Here is a 14470-nt window from a genome sequence, read left to right as displayed (position 1 = left end):
AAACCGTCCTTGCAACACTTCACACGATTTCGTTTTTGGTCAAGCGTGAGCAATCGCGGCACCCATCTTGCGGATAGCTTTGTCATGTCCAAATGTTGATGCAAAATATTATGTACCCGTTCATTCGAGATGCCCACAGCACTAGCAATCTCACGCACCTTCACTCTTCTGTCATCCATCACCATATCATGGATTTTATCAATGATTTCTGGAGTAGTAACCTCAACAGGGCGTCCAGAACGTTCAGCGTCACTTGTGCCCATATGGCCACTCCGAAACTTTTGAAACCACTTATAAACTGTTCTAATCAAAGGTGCAGAGTCACCATAATGTTTATCAAGCTTCTCTTTAGTCTCCTGAGGCGTTTTGCCTTTCATAAAGTAGTGTTTAATCAACACACGAAATTCTTTTTCGTCCATTTTTTGAAAATCACTCGACTTCCTCGATTCAAACGAATGCCAAACACAAAGAAATAGACCGATCTGGCTGAAACTTGGTGTGTGTTCTTCCAAGAGATGCTACTAACTAAACATAACCTCGATACGCGCCAGTAGTGCTATCTCTCTGACTTTGCACGGACTTTTCAAACGACCCTCGTATACTAGCATTTTTGTTCCCAAAAAAATTGTTTTGTTTTGATTTCTAAACCTTTTTTTGACCTTTTTTGATGTGTTCCTTAATCTTGTCTTTTTAATTACTTATTTTAGGTCAAAATTAGCATTCATTTTATACGTACAATTGGTTTTTTGGTATTGATATGTAAATCTTTTTAATGTATTCTTTAGTCTTTCTTTTAAAGGACTTATAGTTCTATATTAGCATTTTTGTTCCCCCATTTTCTGGTTTTTTTAATTAATTTCCAAATTTTTTTTTATGTATTCTTTAATCCTTTATTTTTATCGACAAAACGAGGATTAGCCCAATATTTTTAAAAAAAAATTGGGAATTTTATCTTTTATAGAAAAAGAGGAAAAAATTGTTAAATTTGGGAATTTTTTTTTAACGTTACGCTTTTTCGTGCAGTTTTTAATGATCAACGCTTATACCAGACAGTTTTGATTCTTTGTCTAAATATTGTTGTATAACAACATTTCTCCATCGATTAGAGAATCGATTTACTTCAGATGTTTAGGGATAATTTCTTGAATGACTGAGAAGATCTAACTTCCATCTTCATTGATTTTTCTTAACATAGATTCTGGTTTAATACTATTAACAGTTCACTCAGAAACTACTCTAACTAAAAAATTATAAAATAAAATATTTAAATACAGGCTTGAACAAATGGTTGGATCCGCATTACCGTACAATTTAAATGTTTTCTGCCTCCACATCTCGTCTTCTGTTATTGGAGATTTTTTTTGTTGATATATTTACACAGAGATTGTGTCATAAACGTTTGTATAAACATATTTTTTTGTCTTCGACTAGTAAAGCTTTTGTCACTTGTATCACTTGTATTTCTGTTCATATTCTCAAAATCATGAAACAGTGGAGGTTTTTATATTACATTTGTATGTGTCTGCCCTTGGACTTGTGTTAAGATGGCAGTGGTAAATACTGATTCATGCTCTTTTATTGGCGAAAGAAATTTTCCTTTTATTGAATATATAAGTTTTGTTATGCAATATTTTCTCGTTTTTGTTGCACATTCTTTGTTCTGAATTTTACTAATTTTTGTAGTCGTCATAGTAGGAACAATATCTTTTTGTTTTGTTCCCTGGATAACCCGTCATATAAAAACATAAACGGACACTTTTCAAAGGGAAAAAGGAAAAACATTTCGCTGTTTACTTTTAAGCAGAAATATTCAAAAACAAAAAAAACATGAAATATTCACATGAATTTTATAAAGCGTTTTTTTTTTTTTTTCATCCGGAAGCGTAATTCTGTGAAACTATAGAATAGTGAATTTTCAGCGAGCTGAAAACTTATTTATATAACTCTTGCTCTGATCATAATCAAGGAAAATTGCGAATTACTCGGGTAAAAAATGGCTATAATAGAAATTACACTTTTTGCGTATCGATTTACAAATAAGAAAAAAAAACAAATTCAATTCTCACTAACAATATTGAATTTGTAGAATGAGAGGCGGCACTTCTTCAATAGAGTACTACAGCCTAATCTCTTGACTATGTTTTTTCTTGTAGTTTCTATCTTTTCAATATTGAAAGTTTTATCACTCAGCTTGGAGAAAATCGGAAAAATAATGGAATAAAGTTTTCTTCCGTCAAGTTGCACTCCAAGTGCGACCAACTTTTCACGACACAAATGAAGAATGAAACTTAAAGTTAGAGCATACTGCATTTTTTCGTTTTTCATACATTTTTTTCATAACGGGATGAGAAACATGTTACTTTCTCTTACTGTGAGTAACAATGATTAAGAAGAATCTAATGATTGTATCGAAATTTCGATATCAAGCTTTCTCCGCAAGTATCCGTTATGATGTTGAAAGAATTGGTTTTACAAATTAGTTTGTGTTTATCTGTCTGTCGAATATGTGGTCAGCAAAACTCAGAAATCAGCTCACCCGAAGTGCTGTATTATTAAATCGACTTTTCTAGTTTGTTGGGATTTCTCTTGAAAAAGACACTCACGGTTTTGCTCGAAACTTTTAATACTGTAATAAATAAATGGCTACTTTATCAGGCGTGCTTTACATCCAAACTAAACATTACATCCAAATAAACGGAGGCCACTTGCAATTTGCAAACATACTTTACTATTTTCTGATATTAAACACATTAAATAAAATTAAAAGATCCTAGACCGGGAATTGAACCCACTAAACCAACAATACATGTTAGCATTTCGGGTCTAGTCTCTTAACCGCTCGGCTATCGTGATATTTTTTGTTATAACTTTTAATACTGATTGCTTTGTATGTAATAGATGAATAACCTAAATTTCCCCTTCTTTTTCGCCATTATTTTTTGTAGTTTTCTTGTAATAGCAAGAGAACTTTCAGCTAAGAGCGAGGAGGGAGCCGAAGTGGTTTGGCATGTACACAGTGTATGTGTGTCTGTAAAAATAGTTTACCTGCATTTTGGATTATTTTAGTTGTAACCCTTGGCAACTGATGCTGTACTAGTGATTTTCCCCTTGAATTTGCACCAAATAAGTTTTATTTTCCAAATTTCTTATTTAGAGCCAAGTGTTCTTATTATTCAAGTTTAACTGATCTTCAAAATTAATGATTCATTATCTTACTGATAAAAAGCTAAGATTTAATTAGGATATACGCTTGAATAGCTCGCTATTTCAGCGATTGGCGGACCATTATTCGCACTGTCTTAGAAAGGGACGCTAACGCTCTTGATTAATCTGGACTGGCCACTATTCCTGTGATGCTGCGGTCTCCTACCCAGTCTATCTGGGTATCACTTAAACTAATATGTTCATCAAGAGTCTTCTAAAACTACTCGAGTAGTCTAACAGTTGGGAGAGCTCCTCAGAAATTTAGATTTGTAGCCTGCATTCATTTGTATGGCGAACATTCACTGCAGTCTGAACAATTCAGGCAATTATCTGTGCGGTAAACAGACTGAGCTCCTACTTTTCTTTCTTCTTTCTCGCCATTAGTTTTGTAATTTTCTTAAAAGAAGGTGATCTTTCAGCTAGTGCGAGGAGGGAGCCGAAGTGGGGGGCATGTAACCAGTGTTTCTGTTTCCAGAATCATTGTATTAAGGGCATTAACTCAAACGTGCCATTACTGTACTGATATAATATTAATAAGAATAAAATCTGGGACTGAATTTCTAAATTTGAAGGAAATCGTAGTTTTAAGCGATTTGCCCAAAATTGTATCTTTAGTGTGAACTTGTCTGGTTTTGAAGTCCACTACTTTTTAGTACAAATTGAAGTTTCGAGAAAATTTATTATGAGTAAGGGAAAGCGAATTTTCTCTTCTGTATTTTTTCAAATCAAATTATTCACTTTTAACAAAAATATAATTTAAATTCGTGTCAGTATTTTTTTTTAAAAAAATAAGGTAATAATTAGGTATATTATGCAAATCTTTAAACCAAATTTTATCAGCATTACGTGACAGAATGAAATATGGGATTGTTATAAATGCAAATTTTTGACACGTGGAGTGTGACAGAGTGAAATAAACTCTAAAGTTGTGCACTTAAATTGCGATAAAAACAAAAATTTATAATTTTATATTTTTTTTTGGTAAAATACAATTTTCATGAACTGGAGTGTAATTTCTGATCCCAAGTAACGTTCAAATGCTACCAAAACTTGTACTTATTGAGTGACCCCATCAAGTTACGTTGCACTTCAAAAATTTCAAAAACTTTATTGACTTTATTGCAATTATAAGTGGGTTTATGTTGAATGATTCAATGAATCGGGCTTTTAGAGTCTGATGTTGATGACCTTGCTACTCTCTAAGCACGTGTCCCAGCGCTCTAGGACACTTTCTGGAGCACACATGGCGCAATCTCTTGGCCGCATGAAGCTGATGATTTACCAAATTTGTTAACCCCCACCTTACACACTCGGGACTCAATGAAGCCATTGACCAAAAGTCTATTGTGGTCAGCAAGAATGAGCAGTGCAAATTGGGTGTTAAAGATTTGCTTACGGGTTTTGTAATCTGCTAAGGCAGACGAACAGTCGCCTGAGGTGTTAGAGTGCTCCAAAAATCTGTGGGCTAGAATTACAAAGAACCAAATTTTATTTAAACTTGCTTGCAGATGGAACAGGGCTACCTAGAACCTAGTCTGGTCTTTTGCAAAAACATGTTGATGCCCTGTTTTCTTGAAGTAAGTTTTAAGTGATTTCTTCCATAGTATTGGGGAAACCTGCTGCACTTCGATATCAGTGTTCTTAAATAACATCTTTCCTGGAACATTGAAATCTCCGAGAAACAGCTTGGTATCAGGGATTCCGCTCTTTCCAAAAATCCCCAACAGACTTCTTTTTTTTTTTTTGATTGGGGCTTCATAAAGTCTAAAGTTTATCAGTCACAAAAAAAAATGAGTACAGAGCTTGATTCAAGCCTGGAACTTAAGTTTGATCAGAGTGTCTTAGATTGTGCACTGTCATGCGAAATCTCTCAGTGGAATTCCGAGTCATAAATACGCAACTGCCAGCAACCATCTCAGAAGCTGTAGAAGCTTAACCTAACCTTAAGTCAACCTAACCATCTCCAGCAGACTTAAAGTGTATAAAAACACGTTTTTTTCCCCCCCAAAAATTGATTTATTTCAACCAACTAGTCAAAATAGACTGGGGTTATACGATGTCCACCGTACAAAACTACATCAGAAAGAAGTGTTGCTGTACTCTAGTGCAACCACCAGGGTGCATTCTGTGATGGTTCCTGAACCAGTGAAATTACAAGAATTTTATACGATTGCAATACTTCCACGAACAAGAGAACGTAAGAGAAAGAGTATTCATTCATCAATATTTCATTGGTCGCAGATTCTTTATTACTGGAAGATATGAGTCTACTTCGGCCACTTTCTGATTATCCCCACTTTCGCTTCATGGCCCACAGAAACCATTAATTACTAAAATAGATTAAAAATAGGGGGATACCTATAGGATGTCTTTCACCTAGTATCTTCGAAGGACATCGAATAGTTTTAGCACATATTTTTAGAAAATGATGACCTAAATTTTCAGAAATAATTAATGAACAAACCAATCATGAATTTATAAAATGAAAAATGCATAGTCTTTAATTCTCACATTAATTGTATGCAACTTTGCAAGAAGAATAACTTCGTCCTAGAAGAATAATTATTAATAAACGTGTTTGTATTATTAATGCTAATGTTATTAAAAAAAGTTTGAATCCAATTTAAGCAAAACAAATACGGACTTGGTGGTATAAATAAAAACAAAAAAAAAAAAACTAACTTTTTAAAAATTCAACACACATTTTACAATTCAAGGACAGTTCCAGTGTTTCACCTACTCAGGATGCAGAAGTTCAATGACGTCGATTAAGCCTACATATTTACTAAGTGATTATTAAAGTTTAAATGTGTTAAAAGGATTTTGTTGAATAAATAAAACCTTCTCACTTTTTTTTTGTTTTTTTTAATATTTTCTTTTATTTCCCGCGAGAAAAATTATTTTTACCGGAAATACATGCTTTAATGTGAAGCGGGTTTAGAGTTTACGAAGCTTGGGCTTTGTAAGTCGGAGATCCCCAGTTCGAATCCTGTGTGTGGATACTTTTTTTTATTTTTTTTAATTTATATTAAAAAAATTGTTTAAATTTGAATATGTGCTTTCGGTTCCTGTCCATGACTGCTATTTAATTAGTTAAACGTAAAGATCCGATTGGTGCTACAGCCCCTGCCTTTTCATTTTTTCAAAACATTTTTTCCACCGGAACGATGAGGAGATCTACTGATAACTAGGGATTGATTAAAAGTACATAAAAATAGTCAAGGAAAAAAAAATTAACTAACTGCCTGGAAGAATCTCCAAAAATAATCAGTTTAGCTGAAAGTTATTTAATCTTTCTTTTTCTTTTTTTTTTTTTGGCGCATCAACAGCTGAGGTCATTAGCGCCCGGAGCTTTTTCCAGTGCACTGCCGGCCTCCGGACAGTGTTCTCTCGTTACAGACAACACTGTCCATCACCGGACAGTGAGCTGTAAGAAGCTCCTAGGAAGAGAAAATCTAAGGGTCAGCTGCGTTATTTAATCCTGGACTGAAGTATCGCCAAAAATATCTGGGCACTCATACGTCTTTAACTTCCGCTTTGCACTTGAAAGAAGATTGCGTAAATATTAATAATCGTTCAATTTAAAAGTACTATCGGAAAATATTGCTAAAACTTTAAAAATCGATTCACTGAAATGTCCAAATTGGGGAAAAAACCAACTATATAGTTCTCACGCAGAAGTTTTGCTCTAATTTTTTTAGACCCAGCCTTGGAGCCTAAAAGGAAGTTACGTCACTGCTCATGTTATGTTAATAAAGGTACCAAAAGGATTTGATTTGATTAATTATGCAATTACTTATTGCATTAATTTCACAAATTAAAATGAGATTTAAATTTATAAAATACTTTACTAGTTAATTGCTTAATTTTTCTTTGCTATTTCGATGTTTATTTGAAAATTAGTTTGAGCCATCAGCCGTGCAGTTTACTGCAATCACCAGATTGCACTTCGTTGTACTGACTTTGTATGATACCTTAGACTACACATGGGCAGACGATTAGCGTGGAACCCACATACACAAATTAAACGCAAGAAATCAAAAGACGTTACCCACCTACTGGCGAATCTCCTTGGATAGACGAACAGTATTGAACAAAGCACTTATATAGAACACGTTACTGAAACCTATTTGGAGGACTTACAGATTCGAAACGTGGGTTTTAGCCAATTGATTAAGTCTTGAATAAAACTTAATATCACCACAAAGTTTCATTCTCGCCGTTTCGCCCAACCCACCCCCAACTGCAACCGTCATACTCCGACCGCTTGATACCTTCGACTGAGACGACGTGATTTACTTAGCGTTGAAGATTAATAAATGATTCATTAGGGAGCCACTAATAGGTGGTAACTTCTCACGTGTTTTTTTTTTGTATCAGTCACCACATTTACTTGTAGGAGCAATAAAAACAAAATAGTTTACCTGCATTTTAGATTATCTTAGTTGTAACCCTTGGCAACTGATGCTGTACTAGTGATTTCCCCTTGAATTTGCACCAAATAAGTTTTATTTTCCAAATTTCTTATTTAGAGCCAAGTGTTCTTCTTATCCAAGTTTAACTGATCTTCAAAATTAATGATACACTATCTTAATGATAAAAAACTAAAATTTAATTAGGATATACGCTTGAATAGCTCGCTATTTCAGCGACTGGCGAACCATTATCATTCGCACTATCCTAGAAAGGGACGCTAACGCTCTTGATTAATCTGGACTGGCCGCTCTTCCAAGGTTACTGCTGTCTCCTACCCAGTCTATCTGGGTTATCACTTAGACTAAACTCTTCATCAAGAGCCTTCTAAAACTATTCGAGTAGTCTAACAATTGGAGTTTCTCAGAAATTTATTTTTTTTAGCCTGAATTCATTGTAAGGCGAACATCCACTGCATTCTGAACTACTCAGGCAATTATCTGTGCGGTAAGACTGAGCTCCTACTTTTCTATGCTGAATCTGATCTCCTCTCAAATCGAGAGATGAACAATATGAATGATTAGAAGTTTTAAGTAGAATAGATCTTTCTTTACAAACTCAAAAGAAGGGAGCATGAACCTAAATTAAGTCGCCTCAACCCATTCAGTGCGGAATCTAAAATAAACGTAATTAGTAAAACTAAAATGGAATAAGATTATATTTCCAATTTCTTTTAAAGTTACCCAGAAAATTCCAATCGATGAAATGTTTCCTTATATTAAATGAATTGTCACCATATTAAGGAAAATACTCTTATATCCTTCCTATCTAAGCAATATTCTGGAATTCCCCGTGGCAAAATAAAGTTTCATTTCAATTTTTTAATATCCTTTGTTTTGTAATTTTGAATTGTTTGTTTCACATGTTATCGCATTTTTTCGATAAACAGATAATCTTAATACTTTGTTTTTGGGGTAAACTAACAAAACTGGTGTGATTAGTTTCTCTTAGGCAACATTGGATACAATATTATTGACAATTTTTTCAGTCTTACAATGTTGGTTCGCTTCGATATTAGTAATTTTACTGAAAAAGAAGTAGAGGAAAACAAAAAATGAGGGTAGCCTTTGATGATGAACCAAAAAACAAAAGGAAACTGAAAGGGAAAAGTTTAGCATACCCAGAAGTGAATAATGGATTTTGGATATCGGAGAAGTCCCAAAGCAAAGGCGTATCCAAAATTTGAACTAATGGCATGAATTTTGTGATCCTAAACTTATCAAACTTTGTTTTTGCTTCTTAGTTTATTTTAAAAAAGACAAAGATATACCATAACAATGTTGATGAAGTAATGTACTCTTCAAGGCCTAAATTTACCATATGCTACCGACTTCTTAACTTAAGGACGTCCTACTGCAGTTTGTGAAGCGATTTTGATCCGTACTGACGCCTAAGTTTTAGCGAATTGATATGGATTGAACATCCGCATGCAAGATTTAAAATTCTGGCGATTGGATTGGATAATCAAGTCAAAGTTTGCATTCGATGGAAATTCGGTATGGTTTTCCAAATGATTTTCAACGGATGCAAAAAATATTTATCGCTCTTAATTCGCACAATAGTCATACACCAAAAACAAAAGAGATCGCATCAAAGTATACGATACTCTCCGTTGATAAATAAAATATTCCTCAAATCGCGATAACCTAGTTAGTTAACACGAAACACACTTGATCTCAGAAGAAGCTGGCTGCATTGTGCTACCATATTGAGTAACATTTCGGCCGTACTTACAGAGTTTATCGCCCTATAAGCAGTTTTAAAATTGTACGGTTTTCCCAAGCTTGTAGCTTATGGTTCCGTGGAGGCACCCTAATCAGCTAATGTCCAAGTAGCTTTTGAGAACACGCATTGAACGTTAGCTTTTTTTGTTTGAAAGTAAGATTGCAAATCAGTTTCACCATAGGAGGTATGACCGACTTTGAAGGGTAAATCACTTGTTCATGTTTCATATGCACATAAAACTTGTAGTTACAATGAAAACTTCAATTCGTAAATCTGCACCTTTGCAATTTATAATACTTCTTTTCCTAACAGTAAGAAAAAAATTAAAATAACGTCTGTTAAAATAACAGATAATAGAATAGCAAATAACATGGTCAGTGGCAGGTAGATTTACAAAAGCATTTGACAACTTAAACGTCGACATGCAAATAACAATAACTCATATATATTTAAATAAAAGAACGTTGAATCTGATGTAACTACTTCCGGTGTACTAGAATGCCAAGGTCAAAACTGAACATTAAAAAAAACGGAAAGAGATGGATGTTAATTCAATGGATGACATTTGTGAATGGCTAAATACATTTTTTTTAATATCGAGTGTTTATCAAAAAATATTCATTCTTCTTCTTTTAACTCTCAAATCCTTGAGATTCTATTTAAGTAATTGTTTATGTATTCTATTTTTACTTTTAATTGTTTCAGTTAGTTGCGGTAAAAAAAATTCAACAACGGCTGTGCATAAGTCGAGGTCTACCCTGAGCTGCTAAGTCACACGTTTTGAAATAAATGTGTGCTACTGATGCTCCTCAAGAAGCTAAGAGGCTATTATAATCATCTGAAATGCAGTTTCTGGTCTCGTGTTGGAAGAAAGACTTGCCTAAGAAGCAATTCTAATCTGAGCAGCCTTAAAGAGACTTTAGTGAGGCAGCTGCCGATAGTTCACTGGAAGGGAATTCGAATTCCATCAATAATCATTGATCAAGTAGACTTAAAGCGTGAAATGAGGCTAGAGAAGGAAGTTTTGATTGTATATATATTGTTTGGAGACATCAGATAGTTGGTTGTAAAATAAAACTTTGTTCAATTTCAAACTCATTCTTATATCCTGCTTTTAGAACTTAAATCGAGGTCCTTTTTTCTTCTTCTTCTGCTTCTTCCTCCATTGGCTCTACGGTCCTTGAAGAACCTTGGCCATCGCCAGAAGAATTTGCTGCCAGACTGTCTCTATCTTTCACAATTCTCCAATGAGAATGGTGCTTTCCGAATGACCTCCAAATTTTTTTTTAAATATGCAAGAAATTTAGTGAAAATTTTAGCAACATATTTTAATATAAAAACATGCAGAACCGCATATTAAAACTTATATGCTATATTAAAGAAAATTTTAGTTTCCTGAGACTTTTATTTGTTGAGCTATTTTATTCACACACTCGCACAGATCATTTTTTAAAATTTAACGCTTATTTTTTTTTGGACTCTAAAGACTTCAAAACTTACCTGTTAAAGTTCGCAATACCTTTTTTGACTACAAATGAGAAAGTAAAAATGTTATCATTGCATTATCCATCCATATGAAAAACAAATGGATTAAAAAGTTAAATTTGCAGAAAATCCCATGACTGTTTGTTAAAAATATTTTAATTTGGTTTAGCATTCTTCAATTTGGGTACTTTTCTGTCTACCAACTTTTAGGAAGAGAAGTTGGTAGGTAAGTATTCAAATAAAATGTGCAATTTTCAGTTAACATTCTATTTTAATTATTTTTTTTAAGCGTCCATTTTTTTTTTTTTAAATCACGAAGAACCTGTCTAAATGTTTTATTTTTTACTGATCAAATAGAAGCACCCATTTGCAGTAAGTAGATTGTGGAACAGTTCTAGTTCAGATGATAGATGATTAATAAGTACTTTTATCTTCATAGAAGATTCAGCCGTTACGATAAACGTATTCACAACTATTCTGAAATGCTATCTGAAGCTGTCTTTTCTTCCTAAGCTGGAATTTTAGACCCCAACGACGAGCAGTTTCTTTATTCAACATTCTTCCCCTTTTAACTTTGCATATTTCTGGCAGCTTCTACTGTGGAACATCACTTTTACCAGTAATGTCTTAGAATCACAAAAAAAAATGGAAAGCTGTATGAAGATGAACTATGAAAATGTGAATTTTGATTAAAGTACATTTTATAGAAGGTAAACAGATTGAAGTAATATAATTCCGATAGTTTTAGGTAATAAGCATAGTCCTAAGACAACATTTTTTCCACTTGGCCCCTTCATACTGTTTAATACTAGATTGATTAATTAATATAAGCTAATAGTTCTTTCGACTCGAATTTTTCATTCTAACCCTCTTTATACATGTATATTATCAAACAATTTATAAAATTGCTCTTTGGAAAAATAACTGAAAGGCCAGTCACAGTTCTTTTGCTGAAAAAGATGCACCTCAAGAAATGCACATTATTTCCCATGAAACTCATTTAAGAATAAGTTCTCTAAATTAATAAAACGATGAAATTTTAAATTATTATAGCACTTTCTTTTCATAGCTTGCTGATAAGTATTTCCATACAAGACTGAAAAGTAAAATGAGAATGTTTTTATTGAATTAGTTAAAAACAGAAATGTAATTTCAATTATAACTTGAGGGAAGTGGAAATAAGTTTTTACTGTTGTATTTTTCAAGGCATTTAACTTCCTTTTTTATTGCTGCTCTTTTATTATTCATTCTAATACTGTGTAAAAAATTTGTTATAGTTAAGATCTTAAAAGAAATCGATGACAAAAGTTTAAAAAAAAAAAAAAAATTGAAATAAAAAAGAAATAATATTAAATTCTCAATTTCTCCGCGAGATAGTGCTAAAGTGCAGGCACTACAATAAGGTCATCCCCACTCCTGAATTAGCAGAAAATAATTGCGTCTACCCGTGAAGCTCCTCGGGAATTCAGAACTCCTGTTACTAACCGAAAGTTTTATGTTGCTTTTCGTCCTGGTTTGTTTGTGTCATCCGTCCCCAAAAATTTCTCTATCTTCATTTTCAACTGCATTTCCATTCGCATTTAAATTAAAGAAACTTAATTCACACGCATTCTAGTGGTGAAGTTAGAAAACTTGGTTATATTTAAATAGTGGAAAGTTAACTTCTACGCTTTCTAGCGGCGAAATAATGAACTATTGATCAAATTTAATTTTAAGTAATTCTATCAATAATATCAGCTAATTTTGCGTTAATCCAGTAAAAAGTGAACAATAAAATAAAATAATTCAAAAAATAACTTCGAAGTACATTCATGCTGAACAGAAATGATAAGAAATACGTACTTATTCTACAAACTGATTTACTTGTTTAATGGAGAGCACGTATGTTAGCATTTAAAACTAATTAGAAACTAAAAATAAACCAATTTTGGCATTTATTTTTTTCATCCTATTGAGACAATGAATCAGTGACCAAAAATAATGATTTATAACTAAGTTAATAAAAAAACTGATTTTTTTTTTTGTTTTATTTCACGATTTCGGAAATAAACATTTATATTTAAGTATCTAATAACTTTATCAAAAACTAAGCCACTGTGCAGAACCTGAACCAACTTACCTAATGGGCTTAACTTTCCCATTTTTAAATTTTTACTGTTAGAGTAATTATACTTTTTATTTGAAAGTTAATTTTTTTTATTAATTCTCTGTTTCTAGTTTCAATAAAATTAATTTACAAGGCCTTATACAAAACATATTTTATGAGTAGACTAATATTTTAACTTCTTTATTAACAATCTGGTATCTTTATTTCGCTTATGTAGAACTAGTTAAGATTCTATTCACAGTTTTCGGAAAATAGAGCAATGAGTTCTTTACCATGATATCAATTTGAAAGGTATTCCGTGCATGGTATGGTAATAGAAGATCGTTCAAGTAACCACAATAATTTCCTTTAAATCTGTAGACAAGATCTAGTGTATCATGGAACTTTATGTATTCTGTTTGACTGTCTCCGGTCATATATGGTGCACTTATCTCAGCTCGTTAGATGCGTAAATGATGTGCCGCAGTAATTTGAATGGAAATATTTAAATCTTGTAGATAGTTTGATAGAACTTCGCAGCCGAACAACCATACAGGTCGAATTATAGCCTTTTATATCGGTTTAATGTAGTGGAAACCGTGTTCAACTTCCAGCAGTTGACCTAACTATCAAAGTATGATATCTAAAATCCTGACTTTTGAGCCTGGTGTGAGAAGATTCTAGTTTAGTCGATATCTAGAGGAATGATCAATTTTTTTCCGAGACAGTTGTTTGGTCAGCCATAATGGTACAATAGATGCAAAATCACCAGAGAAGGCCAAATTACCGTCGCCAGTGAAGCAACCGGAATTCGTAGAGACAACTCCATCACCAGTAAGTGTAGTAGAGAAGGAAACTTCTGAAGAAATATTTGAAAAAGCCAGTACTAAATTATAATTTTGTCTGTGACATCTACAATATGAAGCCAACTATCTTTAATCCTAATTCCTGGTTTCAATAAATTTGAAACCTTAAATTAACTTTGTCAATTGTTTTAAAATATCACACGGATTATGCAGAGATATAGTTCCAGATCAATTGATGATTGCAAATCCAAATTTCTTCCAGCAACATTCAACCTAAATTTAGTTTTTTACGACCAAAGCTGAGATTATTATTTAATATCTAATATTTTGTACATTCGACTGGGTATACAATTATTAAAAATTAGGATAAATTGATTCCTACTTTGGCATGCTTCAGGTTGCATCAAATCAACGTTATAAAACAATGGTGCATTACTTGTGCCACACATTGATCTGAACAACGGCGTTACAGAAAAACTGTTTTTTTTTTTTTTTTTTGCATCAACAGCTGAGGTTATTAGCGCACGGAGCTTTTTCCAGTGCACTGCCGGCCTCCGGACAGTGTTCTCTCGTTACAGACAACACTGTCCATCACCGGACAGTGAGCTGTAAGAAGCTCCTAGGAAGAGGAAATCTAAGGGTCAGCTGCTGGATTCGAACCCGGGACCTCCGCGTGGGAGTCCAGTATGCT

At 33.3% G+C, this 14470-nt stretch overlaps 1 long non-coding RNA gene across 6 annotated transcripts in view; it reads left to right on the top strand.

Moving 5' to 3' along the window:
- The window catches only part of LOC141450009 (uncharacterized), a 51512-nt gene extending 40692 nt beyond the window's left edge, over positions 1 to 10820 (top strand). For 2 of the 6 annotated variants that reach the window (XR_012455865.1, XR_012455862.1), the window contains exon 8: positions 10108 to 10819. This is a non-coding gene — a long non-coding RNA (uncharacterized lncRNA). Of the gene's footprint in view, positions 1 to 10107 lie in introns of all 6 variants that reach the window. The other 4 variants (XR_012455860.1, XR_012455859.1, XR_012455891.1 and 1 more) reach the window with 4 other exon arrangements.
- The last annotated feature ends 3650 nt before the right edge of the window (positions 10821 to 14470 follow it).

This window comes from Rhodnius prolixus, unplaced genomic scaffold (assembly GCF_049639745.1).
Source record: "Rhodnius prolixus isolate KJV_2025 unplaced genomic scaffold, Rpr scaffold_1, whole genome shotgun sequence".
Lineage (NCBI taxonomy): Eukaryota > Metazoa > Arthropoda > Insecta > Hemiptera > Reduviidae > Rhodnius > Rhodnius prolixus.
The sequence above is the reverse complement of the archived record's forward strand: the minus strand, read 5'-3'. Positions and strand labels throughout refer to the sequence as shown.